This window comes from Oryzias latipes, chromosome 4 (genome assembly GCF_002234675.1).
Source record: "Oryzias latipes chromosome 4, ASM223467v1".
Classification (NCBI taxonomy): domain Eukaryota; kingdom Metazoa; phylum Chordata; class Actinopteri; order Beloniformes; family Adrianichthyidae; genus Oryzias; species Oryzias latipes.
Window position 1 is genome coordinate 19,844,832 of NC_019862.2, and position 27,260 is coordinate 19,872,091.

Genomic DNA, 27,260 nt, shown 5'->3' on the forward strand with positions numbered 1-27,260 from the left:
TTGTTTTTTTTTTTTGTGGCTTCACCTTCATCCTTGCCCACTGTCAATTTGAATTCCTCTTCTCTAACATTCCTCTGGTACATAGTGCTGTAGTTGTAATAGTTGTCATATCATCCACGTATGCTCTAATTGGTAGATGTTGCTCCCCAGACTGAAGCCTCTCCCCTCCTACTTTTGAGGTGCTATATTAGGTTCCACCACATAGAAAAGAGGGCAATTGTGAGACAGTATAGGAGAGAACATTTTTATAATGAAAATAAGAAATTAGTAAAGGTTTTTGGTAGATTTTCGAAAGGAAAAAATTGAAAATATACAGAACATACTGCAATTGCATGTGACCACTGTCAAAGTAAAATTGAGTACATAATACACATCAAGACAGTTGTAAAAAGTATGACAAAACCTATTGTTAATATAAGCCTGGAGACAAATGGCATCAAAACGTTTTTCTTACTAATTCAGTGCATTTCATTTTCTATATTGGTTAATGATTATTTTTATTATCAACCTTATATTAATGTCTCAATTTAATTCTCTAAAATAAAATAACCTGACTGGTTTAAAAGTGCAATAGAACACCATGCTCCCACAGATGATGCCATAACTTTTTTTTATTTTTTTTTATTTCCATCTTCAGGCGCCTATTTTTCTGCTTTTAATTACTCACTTAATAAATGTGGGAGACACTGCTTTTGGGCCTCACTGGTACATTATTGTAGGTAAATTGCATTCAATGTGTCGTATCCGAGATTAATTGCAATCTTTATTCCCTTTGCACTGAGACAATTTGTAATTAACATTTGACCTTTGTGCTCCTCAACCTTTCTGTGTAACAACTAATTTGTGAAACACTGTCCCATGTAACGTCATTAGATCATCCTGTATGTGTGTGTAAGGACATGTAGGTGCTACTTCTAGATTAAAAGGTTTTTAATTGAGCTTTTACAAGCACACTTACAACGTTGTGGTTAATTGATGCTATGCAGTTGTGTATTAAAGTGTTTGAGAACAAGGATAGATTGTTTGGCAACTACACACATTTTAACTCCAAAATGCGTGTGGGGGTCAAAGGTGAGCCATCAAGCTTTTTGTTTTGCAATATACTTTATGGTGAAAAGTTTTCATTGTATATTCAATTCAATATCAATGTAACTATTTTGGAAAAGGCAGTGCTGATTAAACAAGAATTTTGACTTGAATTTGATCAAATTTGGCCAGTTGTTCAACCTTTTAGCATAGGAGATGTCGCCAGCGACACCTAAAAACCCCCACAATCTTTGACCCTTCCACAACTGTTCAACCGCTTATATGATCAAGGTGAATCGGCTGATTCTGACACAGAGTAAACACAGAATGACATGATTTACGTTGATAGCTTAATGGACTTATCTACAGTGAAGTTGTGCATATTGATACAAAGCTACTTTTCTCCACTTCAGGGCAACCAGGGTCGCAGGTTCAAAACAGACTGAATCAACTGATCTGCAAGGCTGGGACATGGCAGGAGTAAAGCTGGACTCCTTAGAAACAGTGCTGAAATGATGCTTCAAAATCTGAAGCACCCATCCCCTCCTCTAGCGTCTGGACCAATACAAGGGGCACACAGGCAGCAAGACAAGACCTGAGCGAGACAGAAGGTCTTTCTACAGTACATGTGGCAATTACACTGAATAACTCTTCTATTTAAACCTACTTACTTCAGGAAACCACCTGACAGCCTTATTAATTTCATTTTACACTGCTGATTTGCACTGTATATACGTAGGGGATGAATGATGTACTCTGATTCTGAGAATCCACTGGATTTTTATTATTAACATCAACGCTTGAAAGATTGTCAAAAGCTACAGTGTTAAAGGGGTAACACTTTAATTTTTGAGTGAAAGGGCAAGGTTGACAAGGTTGAATCCCAATCCCCTTAAAAAAAAAGAGCTGTGAAGACCCACACCATAAGCAAAACAAACAAAAAAAAGAAATACATGAGAATGTACCTAGACATTTTAACAGCCATTGCTCTGTTTTGATTTTTTTGCACACGCATTTAAGCCCTTTATCACTAAAATAAATACATAGTTTATATTTTTTTAAAAGTTTGATAACATTGTCATGAAAACCTTTTAATGCTGGAAAAAAAAAAAATTCACTGAGCTTCAAAAGCATCACTGTGCACATTTGAAGAGTCTCAGTATAGCATTGTTTTTTTTTTTCTTTTTTAATTCACATGTAAGTATAATCCTTATTATATGCCATTTATCAATCACAGATACCAACAGTAATCTGATCGTCTACTTGTGAAATTTAAAAAATTAAGAGCAATAGCGAAAGTTGTAAATGACCAGATTCATGCCAACTTTCTAAATTTTTTGCACTAATTCTGGTGACTACTAAGGAGGGCTAGTGGGTGACTTAGGTTACAAAAATCAGATCTAGTAATCCTGAGATAAAACAACTGTAATATATTGATTTTATTTCTTAATGTCATCAAATGTTTCATGCATAAATTTCCACTTTGAGTTCACCAAAATTAAATTGACATGTTCCAAACTTAATATTAATCATAAGTGGTGTAATCAATAAATAACAATTACAAATGCAGCATTTTACCTTTGATCCTACCTTTCATGTGCTGAAGTAAAATGGGAAATGCTTGTCCTGCAAACTAAAAAAAACAACATCAACTAAATCTATCAAATGTTTGTCCCTGTTGAAATTTGAGTTAGAGAGCACCTCTCCATTTTCAAGACAATCCAAACAACACAGGCATGGCAAATCAAGCTACTGATTGGGCAGCAAGATTAGTGCACAGGTTTGTCTCAGGCTGGCTACGACAAAATGTAGCCTAAAATGTGCATTTTTGTTACAAAGCACAATATCACAAATGTCAAGGTTTATGAAAGACTGCAATCATATTTTTAAGTGCATTTTGACTAACAAGTTTTAACCCACCATTAAATGAGCTCAGGATTCAATTTCTTATGTATTTAAGGCTGTAATCTCACTGTTCAGGATTTTCTAGATTGATTAATAAATTTAGAAGTTAGATTATAACAAATCTTTTCAATGGCTAAGGGGATGTTCATGTTTGTGTAATTGATGTAAACCGCTAACACCTAAAAGCAACTAAAAGTGCACTGAAAATTCATGTACATTTGAATATTTTCCTTTTTTGTATTTACATTTTTGTTTTTACTATGTACCAAGTTGCAGCTAGTGTGTACGCTTATATTTTTTTCAAATTACAAACTGCAATAATGCTAGCATAAGGCCAACTATAAATATTGACAAGTAACTTCAAATATCTGCTATTAAAAGACAAATCCCCCAAAACATTAAAATCCACTTCATTTAGTTTTTCGTTATAAAAATCCATTTGATACAACAAATTTAAAGTGCCTGTCTCATGATTTCCTTAGCATGGCGGACCCAAGTGCTGGAACCCAGAGAACGAGACTGGTAAGTGAGTGGTAAGAATGATTTTAATTTCTCCAAGGTAATCAGGAAGTTTGATGTGGATCCAGAGGAGACACTGGCTCGTGGCGTGGCTGGAGGTACAAACGCGGTCGGCGTCGGTTGAAGGTGCCCGTGGTTCTCCGTGAGGTGGGTTCGATGTTTCACTGACGTCACTCGTGGCGAAGTTTTCCTGAAGCAGGAGAGTAAGATTTAGTCAAGGGCGAGTACAGGAACAGAGAACTTGACAAAACCAGACTAGAGACCAGGCTTAGTCACCCTTAGGGGTAACGATCTGGCGTTGAACTGATGGGTGAGTCTCCTTAAGAACAGCAGGGTTGATGAGGTTGAGTGACGACAGCTGGAGATGGTTAGGAGAAGAGCAGCTGGAGGAGGGGGGGGGGGAACTGAACCGGGCACCATGATAGCCTGTATCATGTTAAATTAAGTCTTTTTAACTTTTAGGTGTTTCATAATGTTCATTCCTCTTAAAAAGAAATCCCAAAGTGGTATTGTGATGCATTCGCGTATTTCTGAGTAGTCCTCAAAAAACCTGCTCTCTGAGGACCAGCCCCTTCTAACCCATGACAACCAGTGGGTTCTCACAAGCGGACGTAGGCCAGTGAACAGCCCCTTTCAGACTGAGTCTGCACTGCAAACACAGGCTAAAACAAACTCACCCACTTTCTCTGCAGAGCTAGCTGTGTTTGGCAAAAATGCTTTCCTTTTATATGCACAATATGCACATCCATCTATGCAGTAGTTGGGATGTTATTTGTTTTCGTGAGCGACACACTGACATGCTGCAGAGTTTGACTCTAGGTTGACGCCATGAAATGTGCGGCACCCACAAGAACCGAAAGCCGGATTCCTCAGAGATCGAGTCATCTGCCTTCCGGGTTGTAAAATTGCTCAGGAAAAAAACTAATATTTAGTAATAAAAATGTGTTTCTTTTGTGTGCTAAAGATAATATATTATCATATACATGGGGACTGTTTAGTATTAAAAGGCATAAGAATAGCATGGAATAGGGCCTTTAAGGCCATCACATTTACTCAACATACAAACTTCTACAATGGTAACTATAACAAAACAACAACCTCTTTAAAGTTACAAATCATCTGCCTGTCACTTATTTGTTCAGAAATAATCAAAGTCACAGTTCTGTTTGCATAATCACTTAATCTTTTTGAAGTGACACCTCCCTTTGCTTTCTAGGATTAATAATTTGTAACAACACAAAGCTACAATTAAACAATTTAAGATTAAACATAAAACAAAAAAAATCTCATGGTATTTTTTAAACCAGATGCTCAAATAGAATAGCTTGTTGAAATATTCAGATGATGGAGAGGACTTCTCCATCTGCACAGTGTGGCCTGCCAAAGAGAACACTCTCGCTCTGTTGAGGCAGGTGTAGCCAAGTACCTTTGTGGGATAAACGACGGCTTGCCAAGGCCACCTGTGTGTGCCCACCACTGCCCTGGACATGTGTCTGCGCTCACATGCGGCGCTGCCTTGTACCCGTCCAGAGTTTTGTCTCATCATCAGATTCCGACTCCGACCTCATTAGATGAAAGGTCGTCCTCTCGGTTGGCATAACTCTCTATTCTGTAACACGAGAGTTCTAGTAGGGCTTTGTTAAGTTAATGATTTAGGCAATCATGAGAGTGAACTGATAGAAAATCAAAAGCAGCAGAAGAGATACAAAGAATAATTTGAATTTGGAGATGACTGAGGGTCACAGCTGAAGAGTAAAAAAATAGGGGAGGCTATGATTCAACTCTGGGCTGCGTTTGAGGATGTTTCATTACCTTGCAAATCAGAGAAGCTCACAGAAAAACACTTTGAAACCTTTGTGTCCCCAAACAGAGACACTGTTGTGTTTTGCCCTCTAGCAAAGCGGAGTTTTCTCTTCATAGCTGTGGAAACAGTGAATTTTTACTTTAACTAGAATGGTTAGAATAAGAACCCTAAAGATACATGTGCAACTCTAAAGCCAATATCAAAGAAGCATCTGAAATATTTTGTTATTTTGCAAGGCTATGAGGCTGTATCATGGAATGTCAGTGTTCTTTGGGGCTAGAAGCAACTTTTATTTGTATGTTTTTCATTACAAACAGATTAACTCATTTGCTCAAGAACTTTTTAGCCTAATAACAAAAGTAATGTTCAGTGTAATCAGCATTATTTTGATGTTTATCGGTGATAAAAGGACCACATCAACTGTTGGAAATCAATTCTTTTACTAATTTAATACATTGTATCCTTTTTGACACGAACAGCATGCTTGTGTGCATGTGGTTCAGTTAAGACTGTGCAATCTAAAAGACTTGATTATACTTTGTGTTAACTTTTTGTAGGTTTGTTATTTGCATCAGCTTGTGCACATGTACTTGACAAAACAAGTTATTCACACTCAAATGTTGTCAATGTTTGAAGTTTTCTTTTTTCTTTTCTGTGTTTTAGTTTGCTGCACATCAAGTTGTGTAAAATAGCTCCTACAGCAATCCGTTTTAGTGTTATAATACCTTTTAAATGATGTCAAGCATAAAAACACAATTTTACACCTTTTTATTCTAAGGGGACATGTGAAACAAAGTGGAATTTCTTATCTTAAGACATTCCATCATGAGAATCTCTGTTGTGTTTTCACTTTTTTAAAGTTACCTTGTACTTCTTGATAAACTTTGAAGAGGTAAGGTATTGTCAAAAGGGCTCCCAAAGGAGTAGCAACGCTCCCCATTAAAGGACGTTTGGTATTCATTATAAATTGTTTTAGACATGAACCATCTGGGAAAAATAAACAAAGAAAACATGAATTATATTCTACTTAGGAGAGGCATGTCAAAACAAATCCTTTCATTTAGAATTACATTATTGAAGAAAAATAGAAAAATGACACAAACAAAATAACTTCATCCTTATGTTTGTTGCTGTTATTGCACAACTAGATACATATTATTTAAATGCAGGTGTAATGTAAGTTATCCCGGAAAAAAAAACAAAAACAAGCTGCAGTATTTCAATTACAATTAGAATCTTTTAAGGTAATGTTAAAATGAAGGCCATTAGAGATTGAAAAATATTTATTTTTTGACTTTTGTTTCTATAGTGTAAATCATCACAGGTGTGAAAACTTGTGCTCAAATATCGCAATTTTTATGTTCTATCATTGATCCAATTCCTTCATTTTAACTCCATGACGCCTGATCTTATTTCCATCTCTCTCTCCCTCTCTTTCCATTTATATGCCACTTGTGTGTTTGCTTTCAAGTATATGTTAAGTCAAGGTCCATGTAGAACAAAAGTGGTTTAATGCATATTTGCATCAACAGATGTCAAGGGGTTAAACCTGCAGCCAAAAGGAAATACAAATAAATAAATAAAACAAAAGGAAAAAAATGAACAAGACCATTTTACATTTTTGTAAAAAATTAAGTGACATAAGGTCTAACACTAATTTCTCAGTCTCTTTTGGAAAGCTTATTAATCTAAACAATAATGTTAAGAAAGTTGAAAAGATTATATATTTCACATGATTATAAAATTATCTTTAGATGCTGTCCATATCATCCAATACATTATTTTTAAAAGAGGGATTTTAAAATACCTAAATTAAATCTAAGTTTTTATATAAATGCAATTCTCTTTCAGTGGTCAGGAAGCTGAAAGCATTCCTACAGTGCCTCTCTCTGGGACAACATAGTACTCACTGATAACATTAAAATGTATTAATCCAGAAATAATCTCCCCACAATATTGAATAGTTGTGAAAACTGGAAATTGTGTAGAATTTGAATGTTTACTGTCTCCCATTTAAATTGTGACTAATTTAAGGCTGCAAAAGAAATCTCACAATGCTAAGCTAAATGTATGATTTCAGACATTTTGGGGTTCCTTTTATGTAAAGCTACACAAAAAACAAGATTTACTTTTGTGTTTTCGTGGCTACTATTTCAGTTTTAAGGCTTTTTGTGACAGCTATGTTCGTTTTGAGTAGACTCCAGTCACAAGACAACTTTTATACAAACTGAGGAGGCAGTCTAACTGTTGTCAGCAAGCAAATTTCGCTGCAAGCAAGCTGTTTGACAAACTGAAACAACGTTAGCGGTTCATTAATAAGGCATAAACAGGTGTTTGGCCACAACAAAACAAGTTTAAAGCTTTTTTTCTGTAGGCTTAAGTATGCTTGCAGAAATTGCATAGACTCATGCAGAAACACAGACAGCCTTGCATGCGTATGCATATCCTCGAGCAGGAGCGCTATACAAAGACATGCTGGTTTCACCACACACACACACTTTTGCAAAATAATTCAAAAATATTAAAGGCAATGGGCTGACAGGCTTCATGCAGAGTCCTGGAGTCGGCATTTAGCTAATTGCAAGCATGCTGTCACAACACCAAGGTTATTGTTTTCCAGCACTGGCCTTTTTTCTGTATTTTCACCAAGGACAAAATGGGTTTTAATCTGACAAAGTAATTAGCATATAAATTAAGAAGAAAAAAAAGAAGTGTTTTTTTTTTGTTTTTGTTTCTCATAATTTTGAAATCTACTTTGTCCTTCCTATTTCAGTAAAGAAGCAGAAGAACTGTGACCCAAAACATAAAAAAAGACAACAAAAAGTAAACTTCAGACACACTTGGCTCTTCTGCAGATCTCCATCCATCTAAAGCTGACTTCCTGTTGGGCTGCCCTTGAACAGAGTATAAAGAGGACACGGTCCAGTCTGCTGACATGTTTGTTATCATTTTTGAACGTAATTAATAACTGAGTGCATTTTGACCTTCTACTGCTTGAAATGAAAACTTCCCGGCAAGGCATCAAACATGTGAAAGGTTTTATGCAAAATTAAACACTTAGATATCGCTTTTGCCAATGAGGGCACTGCAAGTTGCATCCTTTAATTGGAAGCCAGCATTGAACTTATTCCTATTAAATGACCATCGATGTTCTTTATAGTAAAACCCTGCATATTTCAGATCAAATCAGAGTCATCCCATATTTATTTATTTATTTTTTATCACAACAATAATCCACTTCCTCATCCAGCTGCAACATTCTGCATTCCAGTTGTGTACTTGACAGTGTCACTTGCATTTCCTCATTAGGGTTTATAAATAGACTCAGCACAAGCTAAAACGTCTCTTGTCAATGCACAGGGCTCCTGGGTGCCAGAATATTGGAAAGGACCTCAGTGTGCTCAGTGAGATACAGGATTCATTTTGGCAGCCATCCTAATGGTAACAAAGATCCGATTCTCTACACTTGTCACTTTGACATATCGGTTTTACAAAAACACACCCAAATAATTTGCAAACAAACTTTCTACTGTTATTTTAATGGAAATCGCAGGACAGCAAAGCCTCCCACTGATAAAAGCAGTGTGACTACCAGGCTGTCAAAACCACCAGCTGACGTATCTTGTTGGGGAGAGGTGGGAAACATTGAGTCCTAAGAGCTGGAAGATTTGGAGATAACCCAATTTGACAGCTCACCCATGAGTGTGAAGTTGTGTCAGTTAGAGCAAGCTTTTCTTGAAGGCATGAATCTAAGGAGACTTACTGAGGACCAACTTTGGATAGTAATGAGCAGAGAATCACCTAGAAAACCTACTCAAAATACATGAGTTATTCCAACTCATTTACCCACTTTTTACCCCTGACATTTACAAAAATGGATTCTGAATGTTGAAGTTTTCACCGAGGGGCAACACTTTGACTTCCTGTTTCAGTCAAGATTGAAAATAATAAAAACTTAGTAGGGCCAGGTCAGTTTAGAAATAATACTTACTGAATCTAAAACTTTCTTTCAAAACTCTGCTTGAATTTTATATTCATGTCAGTGGCTCTAAGAATGTAGTTGATATGAATTCTCTTTTTTTTTCTTGTTTTACATTTGCCAGAGTGTATCTAGCCTTCGCCCAACAGTAGGTGGGGTACGCTCCAGCAACCTCATGTCCCTAAAGGGATCCAGTTGGTCTGGAAGATGGATAAATCGATATTTTTTAATAATTTAAAAACTTTTTCCCTTTTTTGATGGCAAGTTCATGTATATGTAATGGATGTAGCATAAAATAACACCAAATTATCTTTTCATTACCATGTTAACATTGCTCTAGAAAAGTCTTAGCATGTGGCTAGTGACAGCATGACTACAATTTGGCGGGTGTCGAAATCAACTGGGAATGCCACAAGAGTCGGTGGGTTTCACAGGACAAATGTATCAGTTCACCATCCTGAAGGATAATGCTAGACTGGGCTGGCAAAACTTAAGATTCACGAAGAAGTGGGGGAAAAAAGGTCGCCCAAGATAAATACTTTAGAAGGACACCTGTCAAAGTTGTATTCTGTAGGGAATTTGCGACTATTGATTTTACCATGCAACGGACAACACTTGGTGTTGCGCATTTGTAACATGGAGGTCAGTCAAAGGCGTGTGCTAAAACCCACCACCAGTCTGGAACTCCCAAGAGGATTTAGCAGGACTGCAGACAAAGATGACACTGTGGAGCCACGTCTGTGAGTTATGTGCCCAAGACTAAATGGTAGACATTGGAAAGAAAGTTTAACATTTTCATTGAAAAGACCTTGTAACAGTCTGTCTCCAGAGACCCTCCAAGGAAGGCAATAAAAGTGAAAGGACACACTATGAAGAATAGTCGAGATAGAAATATTCACTTATTTTAATTGGTTTAAAAATTAATAATAAAGGTCTTGCTTTCAGACAAAACAGGACAGACATATGTTTTAAAAAAAGCTTATATTTCTGTTTACGTTTAAGTTTTTTTTTTATGTTGAGAATGAGGTCAGAGCTGGTTCTTCACACAATACACAAACAACTCAACTATTTCAATTGTAAATCTGTTTCATTCTTTTTAAATTGCTGGGGGGGGGAAACAACTTCATGTTTGGAGATTCCACATATTGAAACAAAAAAGATGTGCTTGTTTTTAAATGTCTAATGATACAAAAAAGGTTGGTAATTAAGAATTGAATGCACACGCAATTCAATCTTCAAAATATATTCCAAAAATTGGAAGCCGAAGAGTAAATCCCCTTCATAAGTGCATACACATAAGCGTAGAAAACACACACACACATTTATCAGAGTACATAAACACATCCTTTCACATCGGTGGTCATGTGGCACTGAGTGTCATTATTCTCAGAATCCCAAGCTGCCCTGGGGTTAGCTGCGACAATCTGTTTATGTCTCTGGACTGTGACTTTGTGTACACATGTGTGTTTGTGGGAGAGTGTGTAAAGGATGAGAAGTGTCTGGAAGACAGTGACTAATGGATCCGGGTAGGGAGGGAGTTGGGGTTAGAAGGGGGTTTGCAGAGACAGATTAAGGAAAAATGTCGGCCCACTTTCTAACACCCTGCCCTGATTCTGTCTTAAAATCAAGCATACGAGCTGTGATCACCCAAATCATTTTGCTGGTTGTTGAACAGCAATTTTATTTTTTTCATTCTTGCATTTTCGGAACCTCTGTGTGGCAGGGGGTTTAAACTGAACATGAAGTCCTACAGGGTTCTGATTTTGGACTACACATGTCTTCATGTGTGAGTTATATGTGTTACCCTGATAATCATTTTTTTGTGTATTACTACAATATATCATATGCATCATGCATCTTTTAAATCTTTTTTTCCAAAAGGGAATTACCATAAGTAGTGATTTACTGTGGTACTAAAAAGCATTACCTATCATTTTTGCACAACTGATCTTTTTTGTTGGTTTTGGATATAACTAGCAACCATAATGAACAAGGAATTGCATCTTCTTCCACTATATATGGTACTTTTTTGTGCTATACTATTTTGGTCAAAGGGTGGCAGTATTTATTCACATTTGTGCTCCTTGAATGTGCTTCTGCACTTCTTTTCTGCAGCTTTGAAAATAAGATATCCCATTATATACAACAGAAAAGCAAAGCTTCTGATTTCAGAATATAAAAGTATCTCTATATTTAACAATAGCTGAGAAAATAAATCTGTTTTATAAAAGATAAAGTGCATTTTTGAAGAGTAATAACTTGAAAATAAATGGCTATTTTTCTTTTATGAAGCATTCATTTCAATAATAACATTCAAAAATTAACAAATATGCAAAAAATGTGTTATTCCCGTGTCATTAGGATTTGCTGACGTTCTTTTTGATTGACGTGTTCAGAGAAAGTGGGGAGTGACAAATGATTGTGACGCAGCTCAGGCCAGCACACAGCAGGGGGCAAACCAGAGCCTCGGAAAAATTCTATCCAATGGAGAAAGTGCTCTGTTTAGATAATCTGATTCTTTTTCTTTGGTTTAATAGCGTGTACATGTTTGCTGAGTGTTGGGGAAAATGTGCCCACGTCCTACTAAATCGAGCTGCTTTGACCCTGTCCCCTGAATTGGACGGCCCCTTTAACAAGCAACCAAATTTTGATCAAACTTTCATTGCTCGTCGCGATTTACAAATCCCTTGTCGCGTTTCACTCAGGCTCCGACAAGGAAGAAGCCTGCGAGACCTGCTGCACCATTTACATACTGAAAAGTTCAACCACTCTTCAAATCAAATTTTCAAACATCACCTTTAGGAGGATAAAGATTTCCGAATGTGTTTTTTTTTTTCCCTTGCAAACTACAGTCTGCTGGCGGAGTGACACTATTGCCAGTGTCACATCTGTGTCTCTTTACTGTGCCAGCAAATGATGAACTCAATTTTTGCACAAGAACTCTTACATAAGTTGGAGCTGGGGTGCAAATGAGTCTTAAGAAGATAAAGTTAAGGGGGATTTTTTCAAAAAAAAAAGTAGGCTAAATTAATTAAAAAGATATAATCTTCCTGTGTGCTTGAGTGTAAAAAAGGGTGCTAATTTAACTACCTTCTAACAGTGCAAACTTAAATTCAGCACTACATGATCAAATGTAGGGGAACTGCAATCCGTGTTTCAAATTTAGCTTTTGAAAATGTGTATTGCTTTGAAAGATTAGGACATTTTACAAAGGCAGATGATTTATTTTTGGCTGGGAACAAGTTCTTTAATTAATCCCACTCCGATCAACTTTTGATATATTGTAAAAGTTCCAAGTGGTCTTTTATGTATGATTATGACGTTTTTAGGCAAAATAAAAAAAAAAAATGTCGTTTTCTAGGACATAGTTTCTGCAGAGCGGCAGGGGTTCATCAAAAATTCCCCTAGTTGTAGGCAGGAATATTGGGGAGAAGTAAGCCTCCCATTACTTCCTATCATCCCCCCAATCTAACCTTACGACTGCAACAAAAGTGAAGAGCTACATTGGAGATAGCCAGTCGTGGAGTTTTGAGCCAGAAAACATACGTGGATCTTTCTTTCTGGGGTGGATGCATCAAAATGGAGCAGAGCAGGGAGCTTTTTGTCAGCCGATTGTAGATTTTACGAGACTACAAGCTTTTTTAAATGGCACTTTTTCGTCTGCTCCCGATTCACAATGATTAAAGGAAATACTCAGAAATACAATTGTGATTTTCATTATGTTTTCCATCATAAGAAAAATGCTACAAGAACATGTTAAAAAGAACAATTTTCAATTGGAGTGGGTTTTTAATGAAGAAATGTGCCAAGCATGACACGTATAAATGTTCTGATAAAATGCATGGCTCATGTTTATCAGAAGGAGAAAGGACTCCGAGCTTTTTGTATTGTGTTTCCGTTCCTAACTCTGGGCTGTTAGTCTTTTGTAATGGTAATCAAAGATTCGATCAGAGAACATGCAGGTAACTGTCAGAAGACAGTTTCTTGACATGTGAAACTTCAAAGAACTTGTAAAAAACAGTCGTAACAAGCACAAAGACTTTCTACAACTTTTTTTTCTCTCCTTTCTGTCATAGAACCCCTCCTAATCACCCTTCAACCCTGCAATCCTTGTTGCACACCTCTCCAGGCAGCCAGCCTTCACGGCTCCCACCTTTTCTCTCATACACTTTTCTTTGATGTATTCTCAAGGAAATTCACACACCTTGAGCCCAGAGGAGCCGCATGTCTAAAGCCAGCCACCCCTTCATCCCTGTCGCTGCTTGATTAATTCACAAATCCAAAACAGTCACTTCCTGCGACACTAATTTCCTATGGAAGAAGACGCTGTAGTTGGCAGGACAGGCAGCTCTGTGGATGTCTGAATGCCGGATTCTTTCCTGTAATAAATCATTAGCCATTAGGGGCCTATGTGCCCTAAATGACTTAAACAAATGAACTTGTCTGCTTTAATAAGACCTTCCATTACCTGCATATGTTTAAGATGGAAGAAAAAAAGTAACACGACATTAGGTGCCAAAAATAATAATGCTTTGAAATAATAAATAAAAACATCTATTACTGTCATATTTGTCAAAATCACCATTCCTGTTCTAGTACATGTTTTTAATCCACATTTTCTTTTCATGATATATTTTCTTTATTGTAAGTTTTTCAAGTAATAAACTGACCAAACAGAGGCCTCAATAAAAGCATATGGTGCCCAAAACCTTTGATTGACGTATTCTTCTGAGGCCACTTTCAGTGGAAGGGGGGTGGATTTCTAACAGGTTTACTTATGATTGGCAAGAGTGGTAGACTGCTTATGACGTCATCTGCATGCAGGTTTGCCCATGGAAAGCCCATATCCAACAGAAAGGGCAGTTTGGACTAAAGGCCACGTCACTTTTTTTGTGGATGCTGCACGGATGCGTGCATTAATTTTGTCCTGTTTATAGGCAATTCATTAGGGATTTATGAATCAACTATGTCATTTTAATATGATATGTGTGTACGATTTAAAAGTTATACATCGATCATGCATGCGTGAAAGAACTGTTAGACATGTGTGGTATGCCACAAATTTGCGTATGCATTTCGCAAAAATCATGCACAATTGCACAAGATTTATAAAAGAATTGCGTGTAAATTACATAGAACGTGTGCTAACTGGGAAATTCTCAACCGAGCAAAGATTTTTGAACAGTAGAAAAAAAGAAAAAAAAAAAAAAAAAAAAAAAAAAAAAAGATTTTTGAACAGCTCAAAACCGAATTCACTTGAAGACCGGTCGGCCAAAAACCCTTGACGGACATCTGTCCACATCGACAAACAAAATAAATACTTATGAATTACGTATATCACACATGTATCGCGGAAGACCTTTTTTTTTTTACGTGGAAAATGCGCAAAATGTACGTAGTGGCTGTGTGTCAGTCTTTAGGCTTAAAACAGATATGCTTAAGTTCTAGGTGACTGTAAGCCATCTAATTGGTCTTCATTTCAAACCATCAAATTAACTTTATTCAGAATTGACTACAAATTGTCTTAAATATTGCTGCATTTCCTTCCTCCAAAACGCTGTTGGTTCAGTTCCCAATTTCTTTTCTTTGCTTTCTCTTTTCTCCTGTTTTTGATGCCGCAGGTGTATCTCGGAGCGCAGCTGCATGTTTCTCACCATGCTGCTATGTGTTTCAAATAATCCTCACCTTTTCATGCACTCAGCCCTAAACTCTAACTCTTACATGAAGACTCCGGTGGAGCTATGAGGTTACAAAGCCTTGAAAATACAGTATCCTGAAAGCATATATGTAATAAAACATTAATTTCCAGAATATGTTTAAAATTATGCATTTTGGCTTAAATATTGAAATACCTATTTTGTTTGACTAAAAATTATTATTATATTTTTTTAAATATATTTCACAAGTTTAAATTAATTGATATTGTTCTCCATATTCATTTTGAATATATCAAAATATCAAATTGTGAGAAAAAATAAAAATAATAAATATTAAAAAGGTAAAACCACATTTTCTTTTGGCACTTTTGAATAAGTTTGATTTTCGCTGTTTGAACTTATGGCAATAAATATTGATGAAGTAATCATTTGCACATGTTGTGCCCTTTTGAAACCTTTGTGGCAAAAATACAAACACATAGAATCTAATACTGAATCATCAAAGAAATGATTTAATATGACTCTCAGAAAAATGTCACTGAAATATGTTACTCAATTATTAAAAATTAAAAGGTGTAATTGTTTAATTCCTCATATCCTACCCTTTCCTAAATAAGTTTTCCCCTATATAGACGCCCTATAATCCATTACCTTTATACACATCACTGATGTTTTCTGTCTAAATCCAGTGACAAAGTCAAAGCAATGCACACGTTAAATTATTTAACATTCTGGGGTTTTGGTCCCATGATTGCTCCACTTTAAATAAACTAAAATATTACTCTTTATTTTACGACTGAATTTTAGGGCCAGTTTACAAACAATTGTTTTTTTGTTTTTTTTTATTACAACTTTTATTCCCTAATTTACAAGAACAAAAGTCATAAATGTTTAGCTACGAGATCTTAAGTCACAAATTTACGAGAAAAATATGTGACTTAAAATCTCGTAAATTTACGGGAAAAGTCATAGATTATTGAGAAAAAAAATACCAAAGTTGTCTGTTCCAGAGCAATGGAGCCACTACTGCAAAAGCTCTGTCACCTTTAGTCTTTAACCGGGTTCTCTTTACAACCAGCAGACCCTGATCACATGACCTCAGGGATGTATGGCTGCAAAACGTCTTTTATGTAGACCTGTGCTTGGCTATCAAGAGCTGTATATGTGTTATGACCCCTGGTAGTCTCTGCTTGTTTTCGGTGTGTGTGTGTATGTGTATGTGTTCTAGCTCCTGTAGTCTGCTCCTGCACAGCTGCTGACTCCGCCCCCTCTGCAGAGCTGATTGAGGCTGCTTCCAATCGCCTGGCTTGGAGGGAAGCTTTAAAACAGGGGTGTCAAACTCATTTTCACAGAGGGCCACATCAGCATAGTGGTTGTCCTCAAAGGGCCAGATATAACTTATACATGTATCTAAATGTAATGAAAAATGAATGTAACTACTCCTTAATGTTAAATAACTCATTATTTATTTACCTTAACTTTTTAAAGTGACCATTACAGTTGCATAGAAAACACATGTTTGCTTGTTACTTGTTACTCTAGCATAAATCCTTTTACATTTGATTCTGTCAGTTTAGATTTTTATGGACAGTGTTTAAGTCCTAATGTATGTTTGCCCAATCGGAAATTTCAAGTCTGATTCCTAGATGTAAACAAATACACACTTTTTCTAATAAATTAAAAACTTGTATGTTCTCGCGGGCCACATAAAATGACATGGAGGGCCACATTTGGCCCCCTGGCCTTAAGTTTGACACATGTGCTTTAAAAGCTTCCAGGATCCTCTGCTCCAGTGGCAACGGCATTCGTGAGTGGGAATTGGTACCTTCAGCCTGCCCCTGCTGTCTGCCTGGCCTTAGCTTAAGAAAGCCTCTGGTTTCCCCCTTAGTTAGAGTCTGGTTTTGTCCTTTTGTTAGATTTACTCTTGTGGTCTTTTTTTGCATTTTGAGTCATTTGGAGTTTTGTATTTCTGTCTTAGTTGAGTTGCTATTAAGACTGATAATTTAAGTTACCGGTATACCATTATTTATTCCCCCTTTGGTGTTTTGTTGGTTAATTTCCTTTAGATCCCTTTGATTTTTATGTGTCACCAAATAAACGGTAATCATTATTTTCTTTATGTTACACATTTCTCCCTCCTCTCTGAAAAGGGACGTAACAGTATGTTAAAACCAGGATTTTAAAATGCACTTGGTAGTGGATGGGGAGCCAGTGCAGCTGGATTAATAATGGGGTGACGTGTGAAAACTTAGATGATTTCGTTAAAAGCCTTGCAGCTTGGGTGAAGAGGACCGCTGCTTTATTTTCCTTTTCATTCAGGTACCCAGAAGTCACCTTACGTCATGAACCTGTCATGCGCAGAACACAAAGGTACAAACTGTTACATACGACCCCTCCTCCAGATGAAACGTCCCGTTTTGACATAGAACAACAATGATAAATAAAAAATAGTCTGTTAAAAATGGCAAAAGTGCTCCTCCTCAGACGGAAGTGTCACACAAACTTAGAGATCTTGTCTTTCATGGAGAAAAAAAAGGCTGCAGGGATACCGATGGCTTCATCAACGGGCTGCAGAAATCCTGCAAACCGCCCATTAATAAATCTTAAATATAACAAATGAGCTTCCAAACATTTGGAACGTTATCAATAAACATTCAGCTTACCCATTCAACTAAGTTTAGACGGTCCGCCCTGCTTCTGCGCGGCATTCACTTGCTTTTTTATTTATTTTTTTGGTGGCCCTAAAACCCCCTTTGTATTATTTACTCTGATTAAGGCAGGTTTTTTTTTTTTTTTTTTTTTTTTTTTTTTTCAGAAAATGGCAGTCAGAGCAAGTATTAATGGAACAAGTGAATCCAAGATGACAAGTAGACTGGTCAAAATTCACCAAAACTTAAACAAGCTTTCAACTGCTGATTTAGCAAAAATCCTTTAAAACTTTTTGTTTTCTTTTTTTTTCTCCTTAAGGGAGCTATTGATCAGCTGAATATCCAGTGTTAGTCATCAGCAGCCAATTTTTGGTGCAACCTTTTTTCACTTTAATGTTTATTTATGAGGAGCGGTGCACGGTACAAATACAGCTTAAAGCTCATTTTCACCTGCAGTCCCCTGGCAGTACATTGGTAGGTGTAATTAAAAAAGAAAAAAAAAAGACAAATACACAAAAAAATAACAAAATCAATCACTGTGAAACTAAACCATGCACAAGAACAGGCTCAATGGATTACGTTTCCACAGATCTCAGAAAATCAAAAACCATCACATTAATATTAAATCCTGAGAGTGCGGTGATTTAGGCTAAAAACACAATTGAACCCCTTCAACCAAACACTACACTTGGTTATTCAATACAACAGTTGTTATGTAAAGCTCAGATTTTTTATGTTTAACATTCAATATTTCATGTTTTTACAGTGAGCTCTTCTCAGTGGCAGAGGAGGTAGTGTTGTGGTGCTTTTAAAGGTTGTGGTTAGGAATCACCACAGAGCAAATGTTGTGATCTGTTTTTCACTGACAGCAAAACTAAAATTATTGGGAAAAAAAAGAATTAAATCATCAATACATATTAAAAATTGTACTGAACATTCATTTATTCTTAGTAATGCCCCTTAAAGCGTAAACATTCCATAAAAGGGAGACTTGTTTTCTCTAAACTGTGGTTAAATCTAACAATACATGTTTACAGTCAAAAACAAAAGAATCCTCACATCTGCTTTGCTCATTTGACAGTTCATTAATAATTGAATGAGATGGTGTGTAAAAGTCAGTCTGTTTTTCATTTTCTTCGTCTAATTCACGTTGTTCGCTACATACTGTGTTCTTGTTCGTTGTCAATCTTAAACCTAAGGATGGAGTTTTCACCTTGGAGTTTGTCTCCTGGAGGCTGAATAGGAGAGTAGGCATGCCTTAAAAGCTGAGTTAGGGGCAACAAATGAAAGATTTGTTGTTTTTTTTTTCTTTCTGCTTCCATTGTGGGAAAAGATCTATTCAAACGAGGAGTAAAAATGAATATGTGCCTGAAATAACCATGGGCAGAAGTACCAATTGTAAACCTTGTTTTTTTTTGTTGTTGTTTTTTTTTTGTTGTTGTCAGAGAAATGCTACTTGTAGTCTGTAGTGATTTGAAAGTCTACTTCAATTCTGTAAAGAGCCTATTCTACATGGGAAGGGTAGTATGTGTTAAAGTAAAAAAGTATTTTTATTTGAACACAGTATTCTTTTGCAGTTGGCAAGGTTTTGACATCCAGCCTACAAATGATAAATTACTAAACTGCAAATCAAAAATCCAACATAGAGGGTCATAGAGACACAATCATAAGTTCATCACTCCAGAAACTTAAGTACTGTTGTTAGAAGACATGGGGGGGGGAAAGGTCAAAAATACCAATTATGGATATAATGTCTAATGTCAGTATTATATTACTTTTGATTTCCTGTTTTGTTCTGCTGTTTAAATGTCAACAATTTTGTGACTAAATGGTCAACAAAGCCATTTTTTTTCATTTTAAACTAATCTTTGTCATGAAAAGTGAGAAGACAGCCATGCTCTCAAACATACTAATGGATGGATCATCACACCATCAGAAACATACTAATGGATCATCACACCATCAGAAGTGCTGCAGTGATTAAAAGCAAACAGAACAAGACAGGCTAAACATATGGGAACTCAATATAAGCACCAAAAAAGGCTTAAAACTTTATTCCTGTTTATTTCAACCTTTGGGTACTCCTGCTTAAAATGTCCCACTGGAGAATTGTATTGCCCACTTTTGAGTTAAATAGGCCTAATAAATACCTAATCATTTCTTCAAACTCTTATTTTTTAATACAGTATTTTCTTTACTATAAGGAGAACTTAAAAGTCTAAATTATTTTCAAAAAACAACACTCTGCCTCTATATATCAGTATATTCTGGTTGTGCTTACTAATGTCGTAGTAAATTTGAGGCACATGCCGCTGTACAAAATGTTTGGTTGGGTGTTATTGTTAATATGCTAATGCTGCAAATGTGTAGTAGTGTGTGGTGGATTTTTTAGGTGTTACCAGCAGGGTTAGTTAGCGTGGTCATAGTAATGTTTGTTTTAGCAGTAATGTTTGAGGGTGTTTTTTTTTTCCATGTTCTTTGTTTTGTCTTTTGTTTTGTGTCAAAAAGTGTCAAAAATCAGCCGTGTTTTTGGGTGCATTCACACAAGTAGAGTGGCTCCGCGTTTATTCAGATGTTTGTGAAGTGTGAAAGCTCAATAACAGCAAAAAAAGAAAAAAAAAGATCTTTATCCTCTTCATGTAAAGTCGCAATCCAAACTTGCAAATAAACTCTGCTGCTTTTCCCTTTGATGTGAAAGCACATAGACCAAACACAAGCCATTTAAAATATATATTTTAAGAACTGTTTTCAAAATACAGCTTAAGTAATATGAGCAACTTTGACCCAATTCTTAAATATAAATGTTTTTGTTCACCTTTCAGCATATCCCTTCATTGGTCGCCACAGTGAATCAGTTTTCACTGATTCCACTGATTTTCACAGATTGGTTTGGCAGAGACTTTTACACTGGATGTCCTCCCTGACACAACTCTATTTGGTGGTAGGCGGGCACCTGTGTTTGGCAGCGGAGCGGCCACCAGTGTGTGAATGTGTGAGTGAATGTGTGTGTGACTGGGTGAACGGGTCTGTTACTGTAAAGTGCTTTGTCCTTGTAGGAAGAAAGGCGCTATATAAGTATACGCCATTTACCATTTGGGCTTGGGACCGGCACAGGTAGACCCAGGCTTAGGCCCCATTGTGACTACATAGTTAGGATGTAGCTCAAAAGGTCTTGCCCAAGGACCCACACTGGATGAAGCTCATCGTCTCCCTTAGGAATTGAATCCTCATTTCCCATGTGCCAGTACTTCCAAAAATAATCATGTCAAAAAAATTACTGCGTATTGAATATTACACAAAAGTGTGTTATCAAGAAGCCCATTGACCATGTTGTGAAGTGTACTCTGTTTTCTGTTTTTTGGTTTCTGCTCTTTAGTTTTTTTTTCTATCCTATTGCCTATAAGTTGTTCAAATTACGGGTCAACCCTCTTTACGGGTGAAGTGATCAAAAAAATGTACAAAATGTAATGTAACATGGAAAAAAAAAGAAAAACAGAGTCATGAACCAAACAAAGGGTTTTGAGTGCAGAGCCAAGATGCAGCAATTAGCAGAAAGTATCAGCTTGATAAATAAAAGTTATTGTTCAGTGACATTAGCTCTCTGCCCTTTTTATAAAAAACAAGCTCCAATTAAACCCTAAGCCAAGTGCTCAGCTCAGCCACTGGCACAGTTATCCATCTTTATCTACTTTAATCCCCAAATTACACTTAACATAAAGTTCTGCTACTCAAAGGGCATTAACAACTCTGTGAGAGAAAAGCTGACAAACAGAAACCAGGGTGTTATTTTACCACACTGGTTAAATTTTCTCAAACAAAGGAATAATTTACTGCTTTTTACTTTACTGCATGTTTGATGTTGTAAAGTTTACAACTGCATGTTGTACAACAGTCTTAAGCTCCGTTTAACAGACGCATTAGAAAGGCTTTTACAATGTTTGCTTGATCCAGTAGTGTAAAATTCATTAAACCCATCCCATGATGGGGGATGGGATCGTGTTGATAAAGCAGATCATGTTGATAAAGCTGCAGGGCCTGATAGCTATCAAATGTAATTAAATTGATAATTACAAATGAAAAAAAACACACACTTTTCTGCTGTAATTATGGAGCAGAAACAGCATGTTCTTTCTGCCCTATTTACAACCTTAAGTGCAGCATTTTGTCTTTTAATTCACTGGGCAAAACAAATCTAGAAAATGAAATGTGATTTAATAAAAAACATGAAACATTCAACTCTTTCATCTGGTTGTTGATAATGGTTGGTTTTGATTTTCACACAAATACAAAATAGTTCTTAATCAGTTAAAAAAAAATAAGAAAACACCAAAAGTATTAGTCCCTAAAAAAGAAAATGTTTGGATGTTCAGTCAAAACCATATCACACATGATAAATCATGTAATAAAAATGGTAATGGTAGAAGAGGGGTGGGATTATAAAAGTTTGTTTCCTTCCACTCCCTTTCAAGCAACCTTTGATTTAACGTGTAATTATCCTAAGTTGACACGTCTTTGTATGAATGTCTGAATGCTGATCCTATTGTTTTGTACATCATTCTTGCTTTGACTGCTTTAAATAAATCATTTCAAATAAAAGAAAAAAATCAAATCGTAAACCCTGCTAATAAAAATTAAAAAAAAAATTTCATGCAGCAAAACATATTATTTTGGTCTGCTTTGACAAATTCAAATAAACAAAACTACCCTGACAGTTATGGTAGCATGCTAATGGTAAGACCATTCTAAAGGAATTGATTGGACAGTCAGTCAGTCAAAAGCCCCTCCCCCCCCCCCCCCCCCCCATGTGTTCAATTTCTGTTAGTTGTGAGATACGAGGTTCCTGAAATCAAATATTTTTATTTATTTTTTAATTACCTGAACTGATTTTTTTATAACTGTTTTAGAAATGAAGGGAAAAATGTTACCCAATGGGTAAAAAGCAAAAAACAAAACAAAGCAATACAACACAAACCACAGTGTGCATTCATTGACTTTTTTCCCCAATCGTAGGGCTTTCTTTCCTATTAAAGCAGCACTTGCTGCTGTCCCAATAATGGGCCTTCTGAGTTACAACAAAAAATAGGATTTTGTCAAGAAAAACTTCATAAATGATAACGTACTGTTCATACTTTGACAAAGCAGGGCATCGTGCATAAATGTATAAGAAGCAGTAAGCAAAGGATTCATAATTAGTGCTAAACCTCTGAGCCACATGACTATAGATGATATATGCACCATTATGAGGATGTGTGCAGAAAACCCTTTTTATCTAACACAGACAAAACATGGCAGTATTATACATTTTTCCAGCTCGATTCTTTGTATTAGTTGCTTAATAAAATAGATAAAAGAGAGCATAAAAGTTGTAAGAAGCCTTAATGAATCTTAATATCAAAGCCCCAAAAAGCAATAGTGGAACTGAAAATAGTTTTTTTTTCTTTAGAGAAAATCAAATGTTTCTTCTTGTCTACATACCTAAAGTATGGAGTCATTCATTCATAAAGACTAAACGCAATCAGTGAGAGCTCAGCTTTTGTTTCAATACCTTTAGTTTTGTTGACTGTCATAATAAATAATTAAAAAAGAATAAGCCTTAGTTTACAGATTAAATAAGTCAAAAACAATTGGATTTTTTTTGCTATTGTACTGACGAGGTTGAATATTTTACACCTTTGATGGACAGAAAACAGTTTTGTTCCTTGATTTATAAAGACAGTTTATAAGTTGAAACAATTCATTAGTAATACTGTATCAAACTTTTTTTAAATATGGTGCTACGAATAAAACTTCAAAGGCAGTGAGGGAAATCACCATTTAAGGCTTCATTTTGCTTTTCAAAAAAAAATGTACCCCTTTTTTTCTGTCTTTAAAAAAGTGATTGATTAAAGTGAGTTTTGGTACAGTCAGACCAGCAGTTTGACCACATCTAAGCAAAATTCTACATTTAGCCTCATGAAAGAACACAGGGAAAATAAAACTTATTTCCTTGAAACAGAACTATGAATAGAAAGCAGGGCAGAACTCTGTACTTTGATCTGAGATATACCATGTTTGTTCTTTTTCTGCAGCTCAGCATGTCTAATTTCATGCAGATTCATTCAAATGAGAAAAGTAGAATGAGTTGAATATTAACTATGACTTTCAATATGACTTGCCTCTAAGCCTAATATCTACTTTTAAAAGTTGTTTTTGAGTGCAACAATTTTAGGCATAAGGTTAACGTAACCTAAAACAGTAAATATTTAAAGTGAGTTTACAATATTGAAAAGCAAGGGTGTGTCATAAGATCCAGTGATTTAGAAGAGGTGGATCAATAATCAGGTCTTGGATAGGGTTATTTCAAGTCCCCCCCTTAAACAATAGCCTTGGTGCCTATAAATGACCCTTTCTTCCTTTCCACTCCACCAACACATCTCTGCAGTGATTGGTAGACAAGTGGCTGCTCCTGGGAGAAAATGATTCCTGCGACCCTGGAGGAAGGGTGAATGCTCAGTCTCAATTCACCCACGGTCTGTTTCAGGTTTATTGCACAGTAATCTCAAGAAACTTCCTACTGGTAGTAATTGCCTTGCCAGCATTTTTTAGCAGGAGTCATTTAAAAAAGAGAAGGTAAGTTGGCCTATCCTCTTTACTGTGTTTTATTCCCCAAACCCCCAAGCTTGAGCTTTGTTTTTTCTTCTCTTCAGCATTTTTGTCCATAAAAAAGGTGAAAGTTTGTCATCCAACATCATCTACCAAGGGAAAGATTAGTTACTCTTATGATGTACAGTATGGGTTACAAATGTTTGTTTATGTGCTCCTGGGTGACCGCCCTATGTTTGTGTAGAGGGAAAAGATATTGAAAGTGAGAGTTCAATTCCCCAGTAAGCAAGGCCACAGTCGGACAATTGTTTTCTGTCAGGGGCGACAAAAGCAGAATATACATTTTAAATTTTTGATTATCTTTTTCCAAGCAGAAAAAAATATGGATGCACTGCCCATGAATATTAATTGGACATTGTTTCATGGTGGCCCTGCCTCTGGACTAAAACAGATTCTTCACTCAAAACAGCCTGGTCAAGGTAGATTATGGGGGGATATTGGAATTACGACAGGTGCCATGACCGCCATTATGCGAGCCTCTCACACTCTGAAGACTCTGGCATGAAGATGATTAATGAAAAGGCCTATTTGTTTTCGTATTCACTTGAGCTAAAAGTGGTTTAAAATTGCTGCATTTATACACATATAGAGACAGACCAAATGGGTTGCTATGATAACCAAACTGCCAGATGCAGACATGCAACTCATTTCTTATTTTTTGTGCATTAATAAAAAGTAAAAAATCCAATCTAATCTTCAACAATTTAAGATCTATCTGCTAATTAGAAAAAAAAAGATGGCTTACATCTCTGAATTTTGGACTTAACTGCTGATATCAAGCGTTGCTGTGAATAGACAGCGATTGATTATGGTTGACACTGATGAAGAAGGATACTGTATGCAGATTCTCCTTCCATCAATGCCAGGGTGGCTACACACTTGATTATTTTTAGCTCTAGTCTGCATGATCCTCACACCATTTTTCTTTTAAGATGAGCCAAACTGCCCCAGCCTACACTACTGGAATCAAACAGCGCTGTGATTTCCATTGCCCTTTTCCAGACTTTACAGCATCTGTGCACAACATACCACATCAGACTCTAATGTTTTCTCTAAAGGATTAAGATCACTACAAAACAACAGAATGACAAGAAATATGCAATATGTGACAGATGTATGCCAAAGCAAATTATGATTTGTGTATTTGTTGTTCTAAATAGACATAATTACTTGAGTATTATTTTACATCTGTTTGACTGGTATTTTTATGAAACAGTGTGCAGTTTTATTGTTTGTGACTCCCACCAGGACAGCTGGAAAGGATCCACGTTTGAAAAATTATGTTTGCTGATTTTAATTATTGCAGGCTGAACTCGTAATTTGTTCATTACTTCTTTTTTATATCTTTTTGGAAATGACCCAAATTGAAAATAATAGACTTGGGGCATGTTTAACCTGGAGGGGGCTAGAGCACCCCCAGAAACTGCACGAGAGATGATATTTCTCGGCTGGCCTAGAAACGCTGCAATTTTTTTCCCCCCGCTAGAGCTGTAAGAAGTGTCTAGGAAGACACTTATGGAGTCGGCTGCCCTCTTGACCCAAACCCAGATGAACATCTGATGGGTTGGGAGATGAAAGTACGACTGGATAGATAGATGGATGTAAAGAAGACTTTTGCATAAAAACTGTGTGAAACCCTGCTGTACCTCATATCTGCATTATTATTTTAAACACTCAATAGATAATATGTATTTGGCCGTTGGTTGTTGATGTTGTCTGATTGTAATGGATGCCTGGGCATTCATTATTTATGCATGTATTTGTTATGATGTGAGAATGAGATGCCGACTATTGATAAAACTACAAACAGATAATGATAATGATATATTTTTGTTGTTGAATGGGACTAAGGTATTAGGCTTGAATAAGCAACAGCTTCTGCCTATCTCCTTTTTAGACATGATTATTGTTCTGAAGTTCTGTCAAATGGAGATTCTTTTGAATGACTGAAAGACCATTGTTATGAGCAAATGTATTGATTTATCTGTTGAAAAGAAAAGAAAAGGTTTTTCTAAAGTGTTAAAATCAAATCCGGAGAACAAATTTCACATACCTAGGTGCGTGACAACTAATGGGAGTTTAACTTTAATAATCAAAAGTTTATATCTAAAATGTGTTGACCTTGACAAAAAACAAATCATGCACACAGGTTTAGATAAATGGGTGTTTTTTTTATTTTTTTATTGCTCATCTCCTGAGGAAAGAGTTGAACGTCACATTTGAGTAGCTACAGAGGCGTTCAGAAGAAACTGGAGGAATGGGATTAAAAAAAAAAGTTTTTGTTTCTTTTTCGTCACTGTCTGTCATATTTGTTGAGTGACTTCACACTGTACTGTTTGCTTAATAAGTTGTAGTATTATGGACATCAAGAAACTAGATGCATAACCAAAATAAAAAAGTATAACAACTTTACTGTTACATCCATTGGAACACCTCTGGTGGAAACAGCACTATATTTCACTCTCGTCATGTAGACAAGGGCACACAAGGAGAGGAAAACTAAGAAAATAACTCAAGGACCAATGTTAGATCATCAATATGGGACGTTTCAAGTCCCTGTGTGTGTCATGGTGGCCTGTCAGACTCCTCCCCCTCCCAGCTCTGCTCCAGACTCTCAGCTGTGACTCATCACCTCATCCACGCACCTGCTACTTAAGGAGACTCACCTCAAGCATTCTTCGCCAGATCGTTAAACCTGATGGTGCTAAACTCACCTCATGCCTTGTCTGGCCCTCTGTGTGTCATGTTGCCTCGCTTACCTTCTGTTGCTGTGCTTCAGGTCTGCCTTTCCCACGAGAGTCTCCCGAGTCCTCAGCCGACGCGAGCAGAAGCTGAATCCCTCACGCTCCTCAAGAACTCCAGCCACGCCACCGTCAAGAACTCCAGCCACGCCTCCGCCAAGAACTCCAGCCACGTTGCAGTCAAAAGACTCCATTCACGCCACTGCTGTGAGCTCCGGTCACGCCGCTGTAAGATCTCCGTGCTCACCTTGGTCTACGAGCCGCTGTCAAGCTGCACGCCGCTCTCCCCTACTGGATCCGCTAGCCCCTTCAAAATAAAACTAGTTACTTACCTTTTCA

General features: G+C 36.6%; 2 long non-coding RNA genes across 2 annotated transcripts; one reads left to right on the top strand and one right to left on the bottom strand.

The window, feature by feature from the left end:
- On the bottom strand, positions 1-27,189 carry LOC111947376. Its single transcript, XR_002873190.1, has 2 exons — positions 26,940-27,189; positions 1-3,640 (listed from the first exon to the last, which is right to left on the bottom strand). It is a non-coding gene; the product is annotated as an uncharacterized LOC111947376 (long non-coding RNA).
- Positions 26,751-27,260, top strand: LOC105353962. Its single transcript, XR_908664.3, has 2 exons — positions 26,751-26,881; positions 26,960-27,260. It is a non-coding gene; the product is annotated as an uncharacterized LOC105353962 (long non-coding RNA).